The sequence below is a fragment of the Alligator mississippiensis genome, chromosome 1 (assembly GCF_030867095.1).
Source record: "Alligator mississippiensis isolate rAllMis1 chromosome 1, rAllMis1, whole genome shotgun sequence".
Lineage (NCBI taxonomy): Eukaryota > Metazoa > Chordata > Crocodylia > Alligatoridae > Alligator > Alligator mississippiensis.
In genome coordinates, this window is record NC_081824.1 from 320,370,116 (window position 1) to 320,390,164 (window position 20,049).

General features: G+C 41.9%; 1 protein-coding gene across 6 annotated transcripts in view; it reads right to left on the reverse strand.

Annotated features, from left to right (window-relative positions):
* CDKL5 (cyclin dependent kinase like 5) overlaps window positions 1-20,049 on the reverse strand; it is a 231,113-nt gene that overhangs the window by 205,983 nt on the left and 5,081 nt on the right. The window contains exon 1 of one of the 6 annotated variants that reach the window (XM_019494997.2): window positions 995-1,130. The exons of the other annotated variants lie outside the window; for them this stretch is intronic. The gene's annotated coding sequence lies outside the window, so the exon portion shown is untranslated. Of the gene's footprint in view, window positions 1-994; window positions 1,131-20,049 lie in introns of those variants that run through there. 6 annotated transcript variants of the gene reach the window in all.

Consider the following 20,049-nt stretch of genomic DNA (forward strand, 5'->3'; position numbering starts at 1 on the left):
ATAAAAATGAAGTACAACAGCTAAGTGCACGCTCCAGGAATGAAAGTTCTCTCTGACAAAAGCTGCTGCTGTACCCCAGCTATCTCGAGAAGCTGTAAGAAACAGACAGTCTCTCCTGTTGCCTGGTTGGTGAAAAATCACCACTTTATAGCTAATTACTGGACTTCGCTTTGGTTTGGGCTCACTTGACTTGACTTTGAATACTTGTAGTAAATAAAGCCTTTCTGTCACTCAAACAAGGAGGTGTCATGTCAATCCCTAGGCTAGTACAGAATCCTAGGTTTTTATGGCCTAACAGAACTTTTCACCTCATATGAATATGTTCCTTTCTTTCCATCCATCAATTTTAAATACACTTTGTAGTAAATGCACATAGTGATGCCATGTGAGAAGATCAGACTGTATTAGTTTATGCTACTTTTAAATGGGTGATGATAGGCCAGATGCCTATTTAGCACATCAGAGTTGAAAATTTCCTTTAACATTTTTTTACCATTTCTTAAAAGTCACAATTGCCAGATTTCCAATCAGTCCCAACATGTATTTTGAAAACAAGGTTAGAAAAACAAGGTTAGAAAAGGTATCTTATATCTGTTTTCATCACAGAAGTCTAAAGTTTCAAGTAATGCCAAATTACTATTCATGTTCCCAAATCCGTGTACTTAATGTGCACAACTATAAATACCCTCATCAATTAACACACAAAGCAAGAGAAAGAAAACCCACACCTTATACTTCATCTTTAATAATAGACAGCCATTTATTGTATTTTTTCTTCCTCTTTAGATTAGCTTTTCTGCTTGGCTAAATTTTTTTTGTAGGAATAAATTTTTAAAACTACCCCATTTTCCGAAACTCAAGGTACATGTAGCTGTCCTATTCATGATCTTTTATGTGCAGTGCAGCAATCTATTAAATAGCATAAATAAAACTGAGTAGATCAAAGTCAAAGCATTTTGTAATTCACTAGACTTCTGTTTCCCTTCCCTCTTACCTGTCTAGTTCGTGTTTGTCGCTTGTGTCAGAACTTAGTAATTAAGTGCCTCGGCACAGCGGAATTTTCTAGCACAACGAAGCTTTTCGGCACGGTGAAATTTCCGCTACGGTGGAGAACCCCGATGTAGAAGAGCTCCCGCCATCCCTATGTAAATACGCACACCATTATTGGTCGGTTCTAAATTATTCCTACGTGGCGACTAGCAATTGGTTCGCTAGCCGTATAAAAGTTAGAGCAGTTTCCGCCCACGTTGGAGAACTCCGCGCCCATCTCGGAATGAACATGGCGGACTGATCACCCACCAACAACTTCCCGTCATCGACTTTCCCGATGTACCCCATATCCTGCATGCTCGTTGAACTGTTGTACTCCGTGTTCTGCATGCTTGTTGAATTGTCACGGACATTTCACCTCGGTTTAAAGAACTCTCGTCCGGTTGTAACTGAAGCTAACTTTCTGCCTACGCTGTATTTATCGACAGTGTAAGTAAAGCAATCTCTTTGTTTAACCGATACGCTTCCGTGCCTAATTCTGCTCCATCGGTCAAAAGTACCCGCCTGCCGTTTCGGGGCTACTGGCCACAGCCCGACCTACCACTTGACTGCCACAGCTTGGAACAAGACAATTAATACCAGCTTCTCGAATGCATATCCACTGCTCCAAATAAACAGTGATGATCTGAATTTGGAGCATAAAAGAGAAGATGCACAAACACGCACACAAAAAAAAAAAAAATCACACGCACACTTTAAGAATATATAATTCTGAACTCTAGTTTGACATCCATTGAATGTTTAAGAAAGAATGTAACAGGGTGAGAACTTGGAACAGGATTAACCACCGTACTCCCTCTCAAACTAAATGCACTCCGATTGATTATATTGATTGTAGTAGGGCTTAGTAGGGAACAATTCTGTTTGGGCACTTAAAGTTATTTGCTATAAGGAATTCAGAAAAGGAAAGTAAGTAAGTAACTGGCTAACTGTTTAGTTTACCATTTCAACAAATTCCTCTATTCTTTTGTCTAGAAGTCACGGCTGCAGGTTTAAAGTAAATATTTCCTTTAGGATGTGCATATAAAAGTGAGGGGAAAAAAAATCAGTGCTTCTTTAAGTGTGTTATAAGAGTGTAGTAGTATAGGAGCTTTATATATGTGAAAATGGACAGACAGTCTAAAATATAAAAATGTTAAACTGTTCTCTGCTGACTTCTTTATCTACCATTAAAATGAAACAAAACAAAACAAAAAAACAAATCTGCCTTTAGACTTCAAGCTTATACAGAGGGAGCAACACCCACAGAGAAACTTTACTTGTCAAATTCAGGGTGGTTTCTTCTTGTCCTAATTACAAGAACCAAACTGTTACCTGATAAAAATGCATAAAGTTGTAGAACAGCTCATGTTTAATAATTATGACTGATTTTTTCCACTTGAGCAAATCATTATAGCAAGTATCTCTCAGCTCGAGGTACTTACAGCAGTCCAAGAATAATAGCTCACTTGTCACACACAAAGAGAGAGATTAAGCAATTATGTTAGAATATGCATTTTTACTGTCTCCTCATACCTGTTTCTAACTTTCTTTAAAGAAAACTATTCCAATCAGACAGCAGATTCTAGACCAATACCTAATTAGCCATTGCTTTTTCACAGAAGAAAAAACTTGGGGTACTCAAGTACTCCTGGAGGATGGAATTATTAAGCCCATTTTACAGACTGGAAAACGGAGGCAATGATTGAGCAGCTTGTCCAAGTAGACAAATAAATTTGGGCAAGAAGTTAGATGAAACGAAGTCTAGCTTTTAGTATTGTTGTTTAGTATTTGTTAAGAACCAACCAACAGGTTGTTTGTTTGCAAAGTGGTGTGCATTTTAAACTACAATACTCCAGAGTCTTCTTCAATAAATACGGTATACGTTTTAAAATTTATCGAAGACAAGTTTTTCCCAAATCTGTCTGTGCATACACGTTCAAGTGATCTAGAAGTATTCTCTCAGGTTTGTTTTCTTGGTAGAAAAACCTTTCTGGAAGCCATATGAACAGACATTCACTGGTGGCCATCTCTGCCCCCTCCTACACACTCCTTTGGATGGAATATTGTGTGAAAAAACAATTGTATGGAAGAACATTGCATGGACTTTCCTTATTCCTCAAAAAACCCACTGTGAAGTACCTGGAGGAAAATACGGTGGCCAGCATGGATTCATCAAGAGCAACTCAACCTTAACCAACCTGATTTCATTTTATAACAGGTAGGCAATCATTAGGGTTGGAGGGCCACTTAAGGAGTTTTGGTTAGCTGTGGAGAGCTGGGGGGCGGGGTGCTAATCCCGCTTCAGCCCCTCATCATAGCTGTTTACACCACCCAGTGTGGTTGCTGGGTAGGAGGGTGCCAAGGGGATGCCACTGGTCATATCCAGCCCCAGCCACTACACACCCACTGCCAGGAGTGCCGGACAGAGGCAGGGTCTCCATGGGGATCAGCACAGGACCCCTGTGGGCAGGGTGCACTTGGCTGGGCAGATGAGATGGGGCCACAGGTGAGCAAGGAGTGGTGTCCGGGACCAGGGGCAGGCAGGGCCTGGGGCCAGGGCAGAGCTGCAATCCTCTCCTTGCACACTCCTGTGACAGGTGCCAGTTCCACAGGCAATGGCTGGTCTTCATGGAGACCCCATCTGACTGCCTGCTCTGTCCAGTGCCCCCAGTAGTAAGTGCAGGCAAATGGGCCAGGGTGCCTGGGCAATGGGACTGAGTCCATCAGCAACACTTAAGTGTGAAGACGAGAGTGAGCAGGAAGCCAAGTACAGCTGTGCACTGCGCTCGCCCCGCCACATGGCCCCAAGAACTACAGATCCCAGTATCCCTAAGAGCCACATGCAGGGATACGGTGGGCTGTGCTCCATGCCAGGCAGCACCTCCACACCGAGGGGCAGCAGGATCAGCCGCCTGCACCATGGCTTGGGCTGTCCTATCCCCCACACCTGGAGCTGTAGTCCAGGGGGCGAAGGGACCCACTGCGGACTGGATAGAATCATTTGGCAGGTCAGATCTGGCCCATGGGCTGTATTTTGCCCACCTCTGTTCTATAAAGGTGCCAGGTTCTATGGACAGGAGAAAGCAGTGCGTGCAATATATACCTTGGCTTGAGCTAGACTTTTAACATGATCTCTCAACACACTCTCGTTATCAAGCTAAGGAAATACAGGGGGCTGGACCAGATGACCTCATAAGGTCCCTTCCAGGCCTACTTTCCTATAATCCTATAAACACTAGCAGCCTACACCTACACCTTCCACAGAGGTTATGATAGAGATGCAATATATGCTTCTTTTCCTCCCCACAAAAGATACTTCACAAGTACCTTAACCAAGCATCACTAATACAGTCTCTGAAGGTGCATACACAAGTCTAAAGGTGATTTAAAATAAGACAACTTAACTAAGTTGTTTTAACTAAGTCGCCTTAAGGTAAGCCTATGTTGACTCATAGACACATACAGTTCCTTGAATCCCTCTTGATACCTCCTTCCAACTAAGCAGTGAGCCATTGATGACTACTCATTGAGTATGGTGATCCAATCAGTTATGTATCCACTTTTGAGTAGTTCTGTCTATTCTGTATTTTGACTTAATACACCTTGGAGATGTATCATCTTGCACCAAATTTAAATCAATTCTGCTTCACATATGTGTATACACTCTGTCAATTAAGTTGACTTAAAGATGTTAAGTCGACTTAACTGTCAGGAAGTTAGTGCATGTGTGCACACTCAGTGAAATGCTCTGCCATCTATGAGATCCCCCAATTTCAGGCCACAACAATTAACCCTATCACAAAGAGAACAGAGACTATGATAAGTAACCCTTCCTGAACCCCACTCATTATTTGGGGATCCCACACAACACAGAGAGCTACAAAATACTTCCCTGCTGCCTTTCATCTCCCAAAACAAATAATGCATTGTTGGCAATTGGGTATCCAGTCCCCAAAGATGTGTGCTCTAGATTTTTCCAGCATGACCCTGATAAAAAACTGCAAAATATTCAAATGTAACAGTGGATATTTGTAGAAGGAATGAAGGAAGTTAGATCACTGAGCACAAAGAACAGAACTAGCATTAAATGGGTTTCCAGAAAGGACTTTGGCCCTGCAAGATTCCATCCAGCCATCCTAATGTCCAAAAGGAAGAGGGCCAATGGTAAAATAAATAAAAATGGTAAAATAAAATAAAAAATTATGGTAAAAATCACTGTATGAGAGACTAGAGCAATTATGATTATGTATTCTACATCTAGAAACAGTCATTTAGACTAATGTCAAAACATGATGGTAGCTACATATGTTATGATACTTGTACCTATTGGCGATCTTTTTGGAGAATACAAAGTGTGAACAAAATGAACCAGAGAAGAACAGTAGCCCCTGTAAGTGCAAGAGCAAAAGAGACTTTGCTTTGGCCATAGCAGGGCAAGTTCTAAAGGTAAAAGCCACATAGCTCCCAATATACAATTAGGAAAACTTGTACATGTTGAAAGAAGTGATACACCTTTGTACTAGAGATTAAACTCAAATATTTGCATTTCTCTGACATGTTTCAAAAATACATCTTATATGTCTTACAAAGTTAGAGTAACTTGTTGTGGAGTCAAAAGAAATGCATGCAATTTAATATCTTTGTCAAAGCTTATGCTGAGCATGGCCAAGAAATAACAACTCCTTTTACCACATGGATTTCTAGTGGCACCCATTAAATTTTATAGTCAATACAGTCTCAATTTGAGCCACGGAGTAAATATATGCAATACTTTTATGCAAGTGATTTTTGTACAATTTATTATGCGTACTTGTGGTGATTTTAAAGAAAAGCCCCGTACAATAAAAACATCATTATTTTTTTGTATCAAGACCTAAAGGGGAAAAAAGTCAACAATTTCAAGCATACAAAAAGAAGAATCTTAAAGTATTTATTTCTATGAATGTTTTCCCAAAAGGTGTTACAAAGACTGACACACCTTTCACTTTATGGTAAATGCAGTTAAAGACAGCCAGTAGGCAGGCAATCTAACACATGCTACAAAAATATTTCGAACCTAGTTTGATTTTTATCCTTAAAAAACCTCCTTTCTAAAGTTGAATGTTTGTAAAAGAGCCATTGCAATACAGCAAATTAATCCTAATTCAACCAAGATGTGCTCAACAGAAGAAAGGGATTTTTCATTTGTATTGCTGACACATTTACTGGGACCTACTCTGACAAACATTTTCAAAAGGCTCTACATCAGATCTCTTATTTTTCTAGACATCGGTCCTACAGATGTTCGTATACAGCTGCATTTTTTCAAAGCTCTGGCCATGAACAATAATCAATGGCAGGATCAGGGCTTATGTTAGATTGTTTATTTAGAACACTATTGTATTTTTCCATTCACGACATCTAACCTCAAGAAGAATTTGGAACTTAGTACATGTTGTTCCCTTAAGACAAAGGCAAGGAGAGCCTTTCCAGAGTATTACTGCTTACTGCTTTCCCGTATCTTCTATAAAGGTAATCCCATTTTTGTGTGCGTCATCCTCTATGACTGCTTCTGCCATTTACTAAGCGGCAACATTATTTCTCAGCTGGTGTCAGTATAACATATTGTATTTTCCTATATACACTACAGACACCTTTCCCCCAAAATTTTGCTGTTGGAAATTGGGGTGTGCATACACATGAGGAAATATGATAATGATTTTTGCTTCTGATGGAAGAAAGCAGAAGAAACACTGCAGACCCGCCTAGGGGCTCCCAAGCTCAGGGTTGTGGACACTTCCTCTTTCCTCTAGCAAAGGTTCCTGCTGCAGAAGCTGCTACTCAAGTTACTTGCTGCTCCTCACCAGTGTTTTCAAGGAAAGATCCTTTTTTTTTTTTTCTCTTCTTCTTCATTCTGCCTTTCAAAAAAAAGCGTTCGTCTTATTCAGGAGGATGTCATACGTGAGAAAATACAATATTTTAAGGTAGAACCTGACAAAGTCATTCAGTTTTCTTTCTGTAAAGTTAAGACACAAAAGTGTCTATAAATAACAACATAGTGTTCAAAATGCCTTCTGTATTAGTCATTCAGATTTAAGAGGAACAGATTGTAATCAACTCATTGAAGAAACACATGGAAAATTAATACAGAAAAGATGCACTAATGCTGCAATTAAAGTCTCTAGGAACTAATTAAAGTGCAGTCTCTTTCCAAATTTTGACAGTCCATCTAACATTTGGAAGATTTAACTTCTGTCATTTATTTCACTGATACATTTAAAGAATTAAACTTGGCCGAAGTCTGTGGTTTTTGTGCCTACAGAGTCCTCTTACAAAACTTTCTTGAACTACAGTCTATATGGTGGTCATTACATGCTTGTACCTCTCCTGTTTCTAGCTGCTACATGGCAGAGAGCTAAAGGTACCTACATACATTCGTAACACAACTGAAACGGTAGGATGATAATCTACCTATGTAATGACAAGAGGGGTACAAGAGTCTGAGAACTAGTTTTGAGCACAGTAAGAACACCATCTTTAAAGAGGCTTTTTTTTTTTTTCAGCTGACCAATCTTGATGCAGTTGAAAAATGGGTTATCGTTAAACTAATGAAAATCTCTTTTTTGTAAATGGGTTATGTTGTTATTGAATCAATAGTTTAACTATAATGAAGAACAATACAATTAAACAAACTAAGTAGTTGAAACAATGGATTTGGTTTTCATTTAAATCAAGCCAAAACTTGATTTATGCATTACAGGGCCTACAGACACTTCAAAAACTATGCTTTGCAGTTTTCCTACCACATTTGGTTCGCTGAAGTCAGAGAAGCTTATGGGACCACACATGGTAGTAAATATCATGCCACAGGAATAATTTTTGCAGGCCAAAACATAGCTGTATGTAATATACACTGACCAAAGATTTTCTATAGTTATATCACCCCACATCGCAAAGTAGGACTGGAGTCATTGGAAAACTTTAAGGTTCCTTCCAGTCCGATGAACTAAGATGCCAAACCTCTATTTAAAAAAAAAGAAAAAAAGTGAAGTGTGGCTGTAACATTTAACTTGTGTTTAAACTCCTATACAAGACATATTTGATGTTATATCTATCACAGTAACAGGAGGACAAGCTGTTCTGGATAATTCACTCATGTGCAAGTTTCTTTCATAGTCCATGCAGATCATCTCTTCCCTCAAGCTAGCTGCATGTAACAGATATGAAAGCTCCTCTTCCTGAAATATTTCTGACCAAATATATATTTTTAAAATGAAAACATTAGCCTGGAGAATAGAAGACTGAGAGGGAATTTGATAACTGTCTTCAAAATACCCAAAGGGTGATTATATAGAGAATGGAGATGGGCTTTTCTGTGTGGCTGTAGGGGACAAGACCAGGAAATGCAGCAGGGGAAATTTAGGTTGGAGATTAGGAGAAACCTTCTAACTATGAGAGTGGTCAGACATCAGACCAAGCTACCTAGAGAAGTTGTGGAATCTCCATCCTTGGAAGTTTTAAACAGCAGGTTAGACAGACACTTGGCTGGGATGGTTTAGTCAGGAATGACCCTGCCTTGAGAAGGGGGTTAGACTAGATGACCTTATTTCCAGCCCTACCTTCCTGTGATGTTATGAACTTGAGCTTGGAGCTAGTCTATCCTTCCTTCCTTTTAACCTGTCCCACTTTCTAAATACAATTAAAATGGAACTCCATCAAGCGAAGATTAAGAGAAGACAGGAAAAAGAAAATGAAAGCACCCGACTCCATGAATGTCTAAAGAGACTTTAAATGCAGGCAGCTCAGAATGAATCTCTTTAAACTAAATGTTCTACTAGGCGTCCCTGTTACAGTAGAAGAGAGGATAAAAAACAGAGCAACAAGCAGCGGGTAGTAGCAGCAATATGATCTGTAGATCTGTTAACTACCTAGACTGCTAAAGTCTACACCGTGCTAGGATGAGTAGGAGAAGAGGAGAAGAGATGAGGAGAGGAGAGCAAGATGTAAAATGATCCCTCTACAGTGCTGGCAAAAGTGGATGGAGTTCACCCCGCACTGAATCCTCAAATCCTTGGCCTTTTAGAATATAAATAAGTAAGCATGAAGGCCTAAGTAAATAACGGCTCAGTTTGACTTTATTGCCAAAGCGTTATGCTACATAATTTTAATAGGGTAAAACTTATTTTGTCTAATTTTTCCACTTTACACTTCCTATCACTATCCAATTTCTGCCAACTAATACAGATCTAAAAAAAAAAATACAAGTACTGAATTTAGGGGAAAAGCAAACTTGTACTGAATTTAGGGGAAAAGCAAGCCTTAATTTATTTGTAATGTAATAACATCTACAGGCACCAACTGGGAGTAGAATCCCACTATGTCAAACAGACAGTTTGACATAGACAGTCTCTAGTCTGAAGATCCCACTGTGTAAAATTGTAGTATTTTTTAATATTAGACAAGCACAAGCCTAAATTCTACCAGAGAATTTACAAAGATACTTTACTGTTACAGTAATCCCACTGTAAAGTTAAATTATACAAAAACCATGGTTCCTTGTAGCGACTCTGAGGTAGTAGTTGACAGTAGTCCCCAGTATAAGGACACCCGCATTCAGAAAACTGATCAAACAAGGAACTGTTCCAAAATAAATACATGCTAGTTTTAAGTAATTAAAAAAAAGGAAAGAAACAAAATGTAACTACAGCAAAAGCTCTGTTAATTGGCATCAATGGGGAATGGGGAGTGCCGGTTAATCAAATATGCTGGTTGTCTGAGAGTTATACTTATCCCTAGCCCGGCAGGTTGGAGGCGTTTTTGCCTATTTGGGCTGCCACCCCTGCCGCCACGTCCAGTGTGCCAGGGCTTTTAGTCAGTGCGTTGGAGGACACGGAGGGGGGCCCTGTGCAGGCTGCTTTGCCCCCGGCCGTGGTCCGCGAGGAAGAAGTGGGACTCAGCTTGCGGTGGTGAAACCAGGTGCCATGGTGGGACTTCCGGTTTCAGTTTTGCCGTATCGATCGGCAGGTGGTACATAAGATGACAGATACCAATTAAAAGAGCATTCCGGATGGTAAAGTGCCAAATAACAGCTTTTACTATAAATAAAAGATCACTGGCAATTCTATAAAAAGAACAGAACAATCCATTTTTACATTTAAAATTATCAGACAAGTATGCCTTTCAACCTAGTATATTAGGGCAGTTGAATTATACATTACCATAATCCTAAAAACAAGCACTTACATTTCCCAACACTCGCAATGAAAACTTAGATAATTCTGAATGCAAGTACTTGTTGCATTTAGGAAACTAGTGCACCTCTTCGTAAGTATTGATCTTTAACGGTGACTACTAAATTAAATATTAAGCCTATTTTGTAGATTTGGGAGGGTGGAGGGAGGGAAGGGAGAACGGTAAAGAGCCACCATAACTTATTTTTTGAATTTTTGCGTGAAGTGGAAAATGACAAAACTCTGAACTGAATAAGCATCTCCCAATTGTCAGACTCCTGCTTAAACCATATAATCATGTTTTTAAAAAGTGAATTACAAATACAGATGGATCAATTTTTTGTGAAATATAATAATTTAATTGACAGACAGCTGAAGAAATTAGCTGAAACAATTTGAGCCACCCAGAAAATTCTATCTATAAAGAATATACAAGAAAAAGTTGTTACAATAACTTCTTACAACTCGTAAAGCCACAAAGTGTTAAATGGGGTGGGGAACACACCCAGATTCATTAGCTGCCTTGAATTCATTATTACTGGTAAATGTATACCCACCTTCACTTTAACACTGGATGTGATTTTATGTTAGGAAAAACACTAGAGTACTAATTGAATACGTGAAACATGGCCAATTTATTATACTGCTGCTGCAGCAATGGTAACTCTTAAAATCTTAAACTAAGCCATATTACATGATCTCTTAGTTTGTCTCTTATCCAAATAGGAGTGTCAAGAAAAACATTGCACAGTAATTTGCTCCACTTCAGCTATAGCAAATCTATCGCTTCAGCCTTCCTGTTTTTAGTCTATACAAAATCCTAGGCTCAAAGTCCTTGCATGGCTGACTTCCATTTGTGTTCTGCACCACGTTCAAATTTCTGGTCCTAACTGTCTGGGGTTTGTGCAAACTTTTACCTACTTATATGTTGTATCATGCTTTCCACTCGTCAGGTACTTCTCTTGATTGATCCCATTGTCCTTTTCTCACTCCCATACTCTTTTTCATGTCAGGTTTTATCTGAAAGCATCTTTTAAGTTTTGCTTAAGCCTTCCTCTTTTCAGAAGGTTAAACACACTAAAAGCCAAAAGCAAACCAAAAATCCTTCACAAAACATTCTAAAAAGCATTAGCATTCCCTTAGCACTGTCATCCCCTATTTTGTTCTTTTCTATTTCTAGCAGGTTATATTACACCAGACTTTGCCTTTAGTTTATGAACTTACTGGAGAATTGTTTTAGTCATTGTATAATATGGATGTGCATCTACAGTGAACCATAAAAGTCTGAACATCATCCTTAGCTAAACAAGTTATCACAGCTAAGTGGACAGATACCTTATGAAAACACTTCTGCCAGTATATAATATATTCAGTCCAAAATCATAAAGATTAAAAATGGAGTGAAAGATGTATATGCAAGTTTTAAAAAGGAAATATGATGATAACAGAGTAAAAGAAAGCTATTCCAAAGTAAAAGATCTGCAAAGGCATCTCATATTTCAACAGCAAAAACAGAAGAAGTGGTACAGTACTAGATAAGCAGATAGAAAACATGAAGCAGTCCGTAAGGTAGGCTGAAGCTTTTAAAACATGAAACTTGTGAAGTGAATATGGAATCTCAAGTCTGGATTCGGATTTGGGGGTATGATATTGGAATGACTTGCAGTAAACAAGGCAAGAGAAGGGGGGGAAAGCATATAGAGGCATTTCTGCTAAGATTAAGTGAAGAAATAGTAATGCTGTCAATGTGGTGATAGACTGACAACAAAGGCAAAATTAAGATGTTTGATTTGATAAAAAAGGAAAAAGAAAAAGAAAAATGGAAGGGAAGAGGGGAGAAAATGAGGGGGCAAGGAAGTTGACCAGAGAATACTGTTCTGGCCCAAAGGAATAGTTTTGTCTTTGATACTTAACTAAAGATGAAATGAAGCTACAAACATATCTTCATTCGCACTGTTTTGGATAAATAAGACTCATTAATAAGGTGTCAAAAGCTATATATTAAAAAACTACAACCTAAGAGTGATAATTAGAAAAAAGTAAAATCAAAAGGACAGCGCAAACACAAATATATTGAAAAGAGCACAAGGAAAGAATTTAACGTCATGCAACTCCATAAGACTGTCAGAGACGGAACTAGAGAGAAATGAATCAAAGTATTTGTAAAAACCAGAACTGTCTTGTGCAGCTATGGGGACTGTAAAGGTGGGAAAGTGATCTGAAGCACAGAGATAATCCAAATAGGGTGCAGGGCCTGGGGCAAATCAGCTTGTGCGGGGCCTGGACGTGAAGAAGCAAACGTGGCAAACAGCCGGATGCAAAGCCAGTGGCGGCAGTGCCGAGTAACCAGCACTAGGCGGACCATGCAGGAGGAGCTGCAGCTGCTCTGCCTGGCTCTACGGGCCCCCCAAAGCACGAAACCCAGGGTGGTCACCCTCATTTGTCCCCCAGGGACAACCCTGAGCACAGAAGGCTTCTCCAACAGCAGGGAGAATAAGTCATTAGAGAAGAGGTATCCCGGGAGTTGACAACAACAGTTGAAAATTTACTCACCTGTTTCATTTTTAACTTTCCACCTAATAAACTGAAATTTTCCCACATTAAAAAGACAGTTCTGGTCAGAGGTACCAAGTACATGGGGCCCCAAGGACTCTGGCCCACCTCAGGAAGAGGGCTGTCACCTGAAACACATAAAGCTTTCCACATGCACATCATCCTAGCCCTTCCCCTGCCCCCAACAAATACAAGCCAGTGCCTATGGTTCTGGTTTTCCTTTTATTCTTAATGGATTTTTTCAGTTGAATTGAAGAAGTTGTTACAATCACTAGAGATGGTTGTTGAACAAGATAGTTGTTTTGTTTATTGTTAAGGGGTGGCATTTATGAAGCGATTCACGATTTCTGCTTGGTTAAATTTGAGCTTTTATTTTAAAGACTTGCCTACTTGCAGAAACAGATCTATTCTAACAGGAAGGGAAAAACCGCAAATCCATACAAATATGTGTTTTAATTTGCTTGACTACTATGGCAGAAGAGAAATATGTGATACCCCATACTATAGATATCTCCTCACTAGAATCAAAACCCCTTTTGAAGTCAAAACGGGTAGACTTTTATAGTTTATGCTTATCAACTTACTCCACTTCCCAAGGTCCTTACACAACAGTGAGCATCACTGTTATCATGCATGTGTAATAGCAACTGGCTTTACCATTTTGACTTTAGGCTCCCCTCTCCCTCAATTTTATAGTCTTCTTCTCTTTTAAATTTTCCCTCATCCCTGTTACTGTATGACAGGGTCATATGAAATGGAGAACAACAAGGTCACTGCATACAATTATACATGCAAGCAACAAACTTTATTTCATATTTGGTATTCATGTGCATCAAGTTATATACACGCATAAAGAAGGGTTTAATTAACTTTAAAAGGATGTGCTTTGTATACAGTGCATCTCTCATTTTCAAAGTAAAAACCAAAGAGGCAAAATATTTTCCCTCTCATCTATGCCAGTTATAGCAAACTTAATTGTTAAATTTTAACACTGTTTTAATTAAGACAAGCGTAATATTTAGGTTTGTGTTGCCCCTTACAGAAAAACTGACACCAAGGCATCTTAAGTGAAACCAATCACAGGCTGACCAAAATATCTAGAAAAACAGAACCAGAAGCTGTAGTGTTTATGTAAAGTGAAAACTGTATCTACCTTCAGGCAACTATTGTAAGGGCCTGTAATTAATATGGTACAGTATATAAATATAATTTAAAGCAAGATTTAATGTGTCTGATAACAAGAAATAACTATTAAAGTACTCCGAACTGCACAGCAACAGGATCCCTTGCAATGAGGTTCTACAGCATGCATCCATCGCAAGAGCCTGCTTTCAAAATGAATCAACACACAGTTTGTTAAGATAAAGGTTTTCCAAGTTATGGAAAGATAATGCTGTAACAGGAAGCATACTGGTGTGAAGAGGTTACAAGTGCAGTTTTTTTTTTATGTTTGCCCTCTACAGACAAATTCCACAATAATAGGAATAAATCTAACAAACCCTACCTTCTATATTTATATCTGCTATCAATGGAATTAAGTGTATGTAACAGTTGTAAAATGTCTCTCATAAAAGTTATATACTTTATAGATTGATACCATCTCTTAACCTTAAGGTAATAGTATAGAATTTAAGCAGACGTGTTTCCTAACAAAAGATACAGATATAGTTAATTTTACATATGCACGTTCAATTTCTATGTGATATAACTGTACCATAAAAGTAAAGTACAACCTAAATCAGCACCATATAGCCCAAACTGAATGACCTACTCAAGATCATCAAGATTGTTCTAGCTCAGTGCTTTGCTTGTTAGAGCCATCCAACTTTCACCTGCAAAGGGGTGTGGGAGAGTGTGAGCGCGAGAGATGGGGCAAGCTAGAGCCAGGAGGGCCAGAGCCTGTACCCTGAGACAGAAAGAGACACGCACAACCAAGAAGAGGTTGGGACTGAGAAGCCATGCCAGAGCAGTGGACCTAGGCTTAGGAGTCCACAGCTGAAGCAAACAGTAGGCCAAAGTCAAGACAGCTGAAGTCTGTACAGATGGGTGTTTGGATCAAGAGTGCTGGAAGCATGCTGGAAAGGCAGGTGCCAGGTCTTCTGGCAGGGGAGCAAAAGCACCTAGAGGGGGCAGGAGGAGAGCTGCAAGTTCTGCCCCCAAAAAACTTAAGACGCACCCTCTTCCCTAGCAGCCATGAGACTTCTGCTGCTAGTGGCAGCAAGGAGGTGGAAGCAGTGTCTGCACCTGCCCCACCTCCACTAACAGCAGCAATACTAATAACCCCAGCACCACCAGCATGACAAGCACCAGCCTGACAGTCTCCTCTGCCCCAATTTCAGTTCCCAGCCTGAGCCTTCCAGTGCCAGAGGAGGAGCTGGATCTGGAACCAGGAGAGCTCAGTGCTATAGCCAGAGGAGTTCTGGGAAAGGAGGGAGAATCTGAGTTTCTGCTCCACACTCCTCTAAGTTCCCCTAGAGCCAGGTCTCCCTCTCCAGAAAGCACCTTGTAGGAGGTTGAGGTTGTGAAGGCAAGTGGCTCCGCTGAGTCAGGTCCTCCTATTGTTGTGCCTCGGCCTGCTGAGGAGGGGGATAAAGCAGGATCCACACCCCAGAAGCGAGGGGGTAGTGTAGCGTGGGATCATTTTGAGGTAGCATACTTGGGATCATCTGCCATCTGCCTGCACTGCTAATGCAAGACCAGCTGAGGCAAAGACGAGAAACACTTAAGCACCATAGGGATGCTGATGCATCTCTGCAGGCACCACCCCCTTGCCCTTACTCCTCCTCAGCCTGGCACCAATGGGAGCCTGCCTAAAGGAAAGTCCCATTCTCAATCCAAAGCCCCCATACCCAAAAAGCAGAGGCAGGTCACCCTGGACCAGTGGGGGAAAGGTGGAGGGAAAGGGTGGGGCGCATTCCCAAGGCAAGCAAGGTCACCCAGAGCTTTGGGGAGATGCTTGCTCTGGATTGCCAGCCTCTCTCCTTAGTTGAGTGGCCAGGATTCAGGCAGCTGATGACGCTCATGGCCCTATCCTACCAAGTGCCCGCACACACCACCTTCAGCAGGACGGTGGTGGCCTCCCAGTATGAGGCATGCAGGGAGTACTTGAGAGAGGAGCTGCACAAGGCAGGTCTGCAGGTGGCCTTACACTTCACTTGGACATCTGGAGCAGCTGGGGTGGGGATTATGCCTACCTCTCCCTCACTAGGCACTGGTGCGATCAGTCAGGCCGCTGGTGGGCTCTCCTTCAAGCGGAAGTGATGGATGAGTCCCACACGGCAAGGCAGATCATGGTGGCCATGAACTGCATGGTGCAGGGGTGGCTCATTGGGCAGGGTGAGCTCACTGATAATGGTCACCGACAATGGGGCCAATATGGTCAAAGTGGTCCATGATGCCAACTTTGTTGGCATCTGCTGTGTGGCACACAAGTTCCATCTTAGTCAGGGGCACCTTGGGGGGGGACAGGGCTCCCAGTGATGGCGCCATCACAACCAGCCAGTTCATTTAAAAGTGCAGGAAGGTAGCAGGCTACTTCCACTGGAGCATCAAGGGGGACAAGATACTGCAGGACAAAAAGGCAGAGCTGAGCATCCCATAGCACAAAATGATGCAGGATGTGGAGACTCAGTGGAACTCCAATACCTGATGCTTGAAAGGCTGGTGGAGCAACAGAAGGTCATCCATGAGATGGCCTTGCTTGGGAAGATTGGGATCAGTGGCCCCCTTAACAAAGCTGAGTGGGATACCATCTCCCAGATCTTGGTGGTCCTCAAGCCATTGCTTGAGGTCACAAAGAACCTCAGCACTGCCAATGCCCTTAGCCAGGTGATACTCATAGTGAAGGAGCTTCAGAACCAAATGGAGAAGTTCCAGGGAATCAATGTTCCCAGCTGGGGCAAGCCACTGTCACCAGAGGTACAGGCACTGGTGAAGCGGCTGAAGGAGGTCATCAGGAAACGACTGGATCTGTTGTGGTCCAGTACAGTCCACTAGCTGGCGGTCACATGCAAACTAAGGATAAAGGGAAGCGTGTGCGCCAGCAAAACCCTGACACCCCACTGCACCTCTCTGAATCCTGGTTTGGTGGAGCAGCTAGTGTTCTTGAAGGTGAACCTCCCACTGCTGGGGTTCCCCAAGCTCCACATGCAGACAGAGTGAGTGCCACCCTCCTCACTCCATCTGCACCTATTTCCATTTTTAATTTTTTTTTAAAAAACCATTTAATGCCCTGGCTCTCAGAGCTGGAGGCGGCACTCACTGTATCAGCAGCCAGCAGGGGAAGAACATCTCCCTGCTGAGCTCCCGTACCAGGACAAACTTGGAGGTATGGCCTTGGGCTACAGGGAAGAAGGAGGTCCCAGGTATGACCTAAAACTGCACCCTGCAAGGGTCGGGAGGCCTGGTGGGACTGCCGGTGGTGCGGCAGTCACCAAGAAATGCCAGGACCACAAACCTCCCTGTGAAAGGCGGGTAGGAGGCACCTTATAACCTCCAGCCACCACACACACGCACAGTCCTGGCTAGGGAAAGCCCAGACTTGTAAGATCTCTGAGAGGCCTGAGGCTTGCCAGTTGCAGTGGATTTGTGAGGCTCCAGTTGAGCTTAGCTGTCTGGGATGCCAGCTGTGAGGCATGGGCCACAGTATAGGGAAGATATGGAGCTGTGGAATGGATGTCATCCCTAGACACCAGGGGCCTAAATGCATAGCCTAAAAGCTTAGTAAGCTTTCGGGCTTAAAACCCTTCGTCAGGCTGAGGAAGTATCTGCAGTTGGCACATGTGCTCTTCCTGGATGGAAGGAATAGTAAAGAAGCCAGCGGCTGGCATGCAATTCAGGCAAGAAAGCCAATCAGTGAAAAAGTAAATTGAGGTGTCAGAGGGTGAGGGACAGGTGGGGGGGGGGGGGAGAGGCAGGAGGGGGAATGTAGCAGGTAAAAGGTACATGGGGAGTCAGATGTCAGGCTGGTTATAGTGTGTCATAAATCCAATGTCTATACTGAGTACATGAGTTCTTGTATCTAGGAGGCTGATGAAGTGAAGTTCACAGCCATTCTATTTTGGACTACCATCAGTCTTGTTTTGACTTTGAAATCAGCTTTAAAACATCAAACAAAATCATCTTGCATATGTATAAATGTAGTAAGTATACATGTTATTGCTTCACAAATAACTCAATTGACCAAAATCAACCAAAAAGTTGAGGATAATGCTCTAATTAAAAGTTTTTAAAAAGTGTTAACTATTTTTTCAACTTTGCCTGCATTTGTTAAACTATTACAAATAAATTACTGCTTTGAAATACTGATCTTTTTCAATGGAGAGGCCTACTACGGGAAAAATATTTTGTACTCATGGTCAAAAATTATCTTTCTTTGTACAGTGAATAATTTAATAAATATTTGGTTTTATGTCCCCTTAGGATCAGAAATGAATGAAACATTATGTAAGCAACACCTGCAATTCTGTAGTCCTCTAAGAACAAAATAATGGAGACAGTACTACAATTCACCAAAACAGTGGAGCTCTCTCTAGCTGGTATATTGAGAATTTGGCTACAATTTGTTCACGTTATTTTTCCCTTCAGACTAACTCATTTCTTTCACATTGTGCCAGCAAATTATTTCATCTGTAGGCCACCCACAGAAAGACTTTCCCTCTTTCCAAAACAAATTAGTGTCAGCATTACACTGAGTCATTTATTTCATTGTTTTAAATGATTGAAACCTTGACTAAACCATTAATATTTAGATTTCAATGGCTAATTCCAGTATTCGGAAACTTGGTCAGTTCAGCATTGCAGCAAAGATTTTAAGCAAATTAGAGAACACCAACATGTACTGAGCTAGGACTGAGCTTCCCAGAACAATACCCTCCCTCCACATTACCTACAACACATATTAATACTGATTCTCTGCAGAGACCTAAATACTAAAGAAATGGTTGTCAACCAGAGGTACATGTATCCCTAGGGTTACTTAAAACGGTCGTAAGAGATATGCAGAACGAATGAGAAAAAAAAAATACTGTTTTATAGAGGTAAACCAATACATCAGTCCCACATCGGATCAGCACTGATATAAGGAAATCTGGCTGTATTGGCAGCGGGCTTTTTTGGGCTGATGTGGCCGATAAATACCCTGTGCATGCACACAGCCAAAGCACACCATGCAGGCAGCCAGGAGAGCAGCTGGGTCCAGCTGGTAAGTCTGTTGTGGGGGAAAGGGGAATGGGGGGGGGGCTGCAGATCAAGGCCCCAGTAATGAGGGAGGGAGTGGCGCTGGGGCCAGGGTTGCCCAGCCAGGGTGGGGTGGAGTGCAGGATGGAGCCACAGCTTGTCCACGGGGCACAGGTGGTGGTTCCTACCCCTGCAAGCACCCCAGGAGGGCATGGGAGAGGCATGTACCCCTGGATCTGTATGCAAGGCAAGGGTGGGCTGCCGCTACAGGCTGGGGCTGCGCCAGGTTCTTCCTGGTGGGGGGCTGAGCCAGGGCTGCGCTTGGGGCAGGCGGCAGCAGCGCTGGGAGGGGGGGCTACCACAAAGAATGGGGTGGCTGCAGCCCCCTCCCATATTCTCCCCTCCCAGCACTGCTGCTGTTCGCCCTGAGCACAGCCTGGCCCAGCCCTGCTGCCAGGAAAAGCCTGGCACTGCCCCAGCCCCAGCCCATAGTGGCAGCTCACCCTGCCCTGCACACAGATTCAGGGGCACACCCACCCCCCCTTGTCCTCCCAGGCAGCGCATAATGGCAGGAGTCATCCCCCCGCCCTCCAGATGAGCTGCTCACAGCTCAGTCTTGTGCCCCAGCTGTAAAGGGGCACATGAACTGAAACTTTGAGACAGAAGGGTACACTTGTTAAAAGTGGTTGAAAACCCCTGTACTAAAGTATTGCATATAAGAATGTTAACAGTTCCCACCTATAGAGAGAAATGCATAACTCATCTTCAATGGTACTGTTGCTTCTCCTTTATCACTAAAGGGACTAAATTAGGTTTCATTGTTATGCTCACCAATCAATGTTGTTATTAATTAAGGAATATGAATAAACCTTGTTGTAATCAACAGACTTTACATTCAGATTGTTATTTTGTTCTAAGATGCGTTTTATGAATGGAATGAAATAATTGGAAGTTCTCCAGTGGCTAATTTAATCCCCTGAAATTCTTTAACGTTAGACTGTATAGCTGATGGGCTGGGGGTTCACCATTTTAAAAATGTGTGAAATGTTTTCAAATTGCTATTTGATATTTTTCTCAG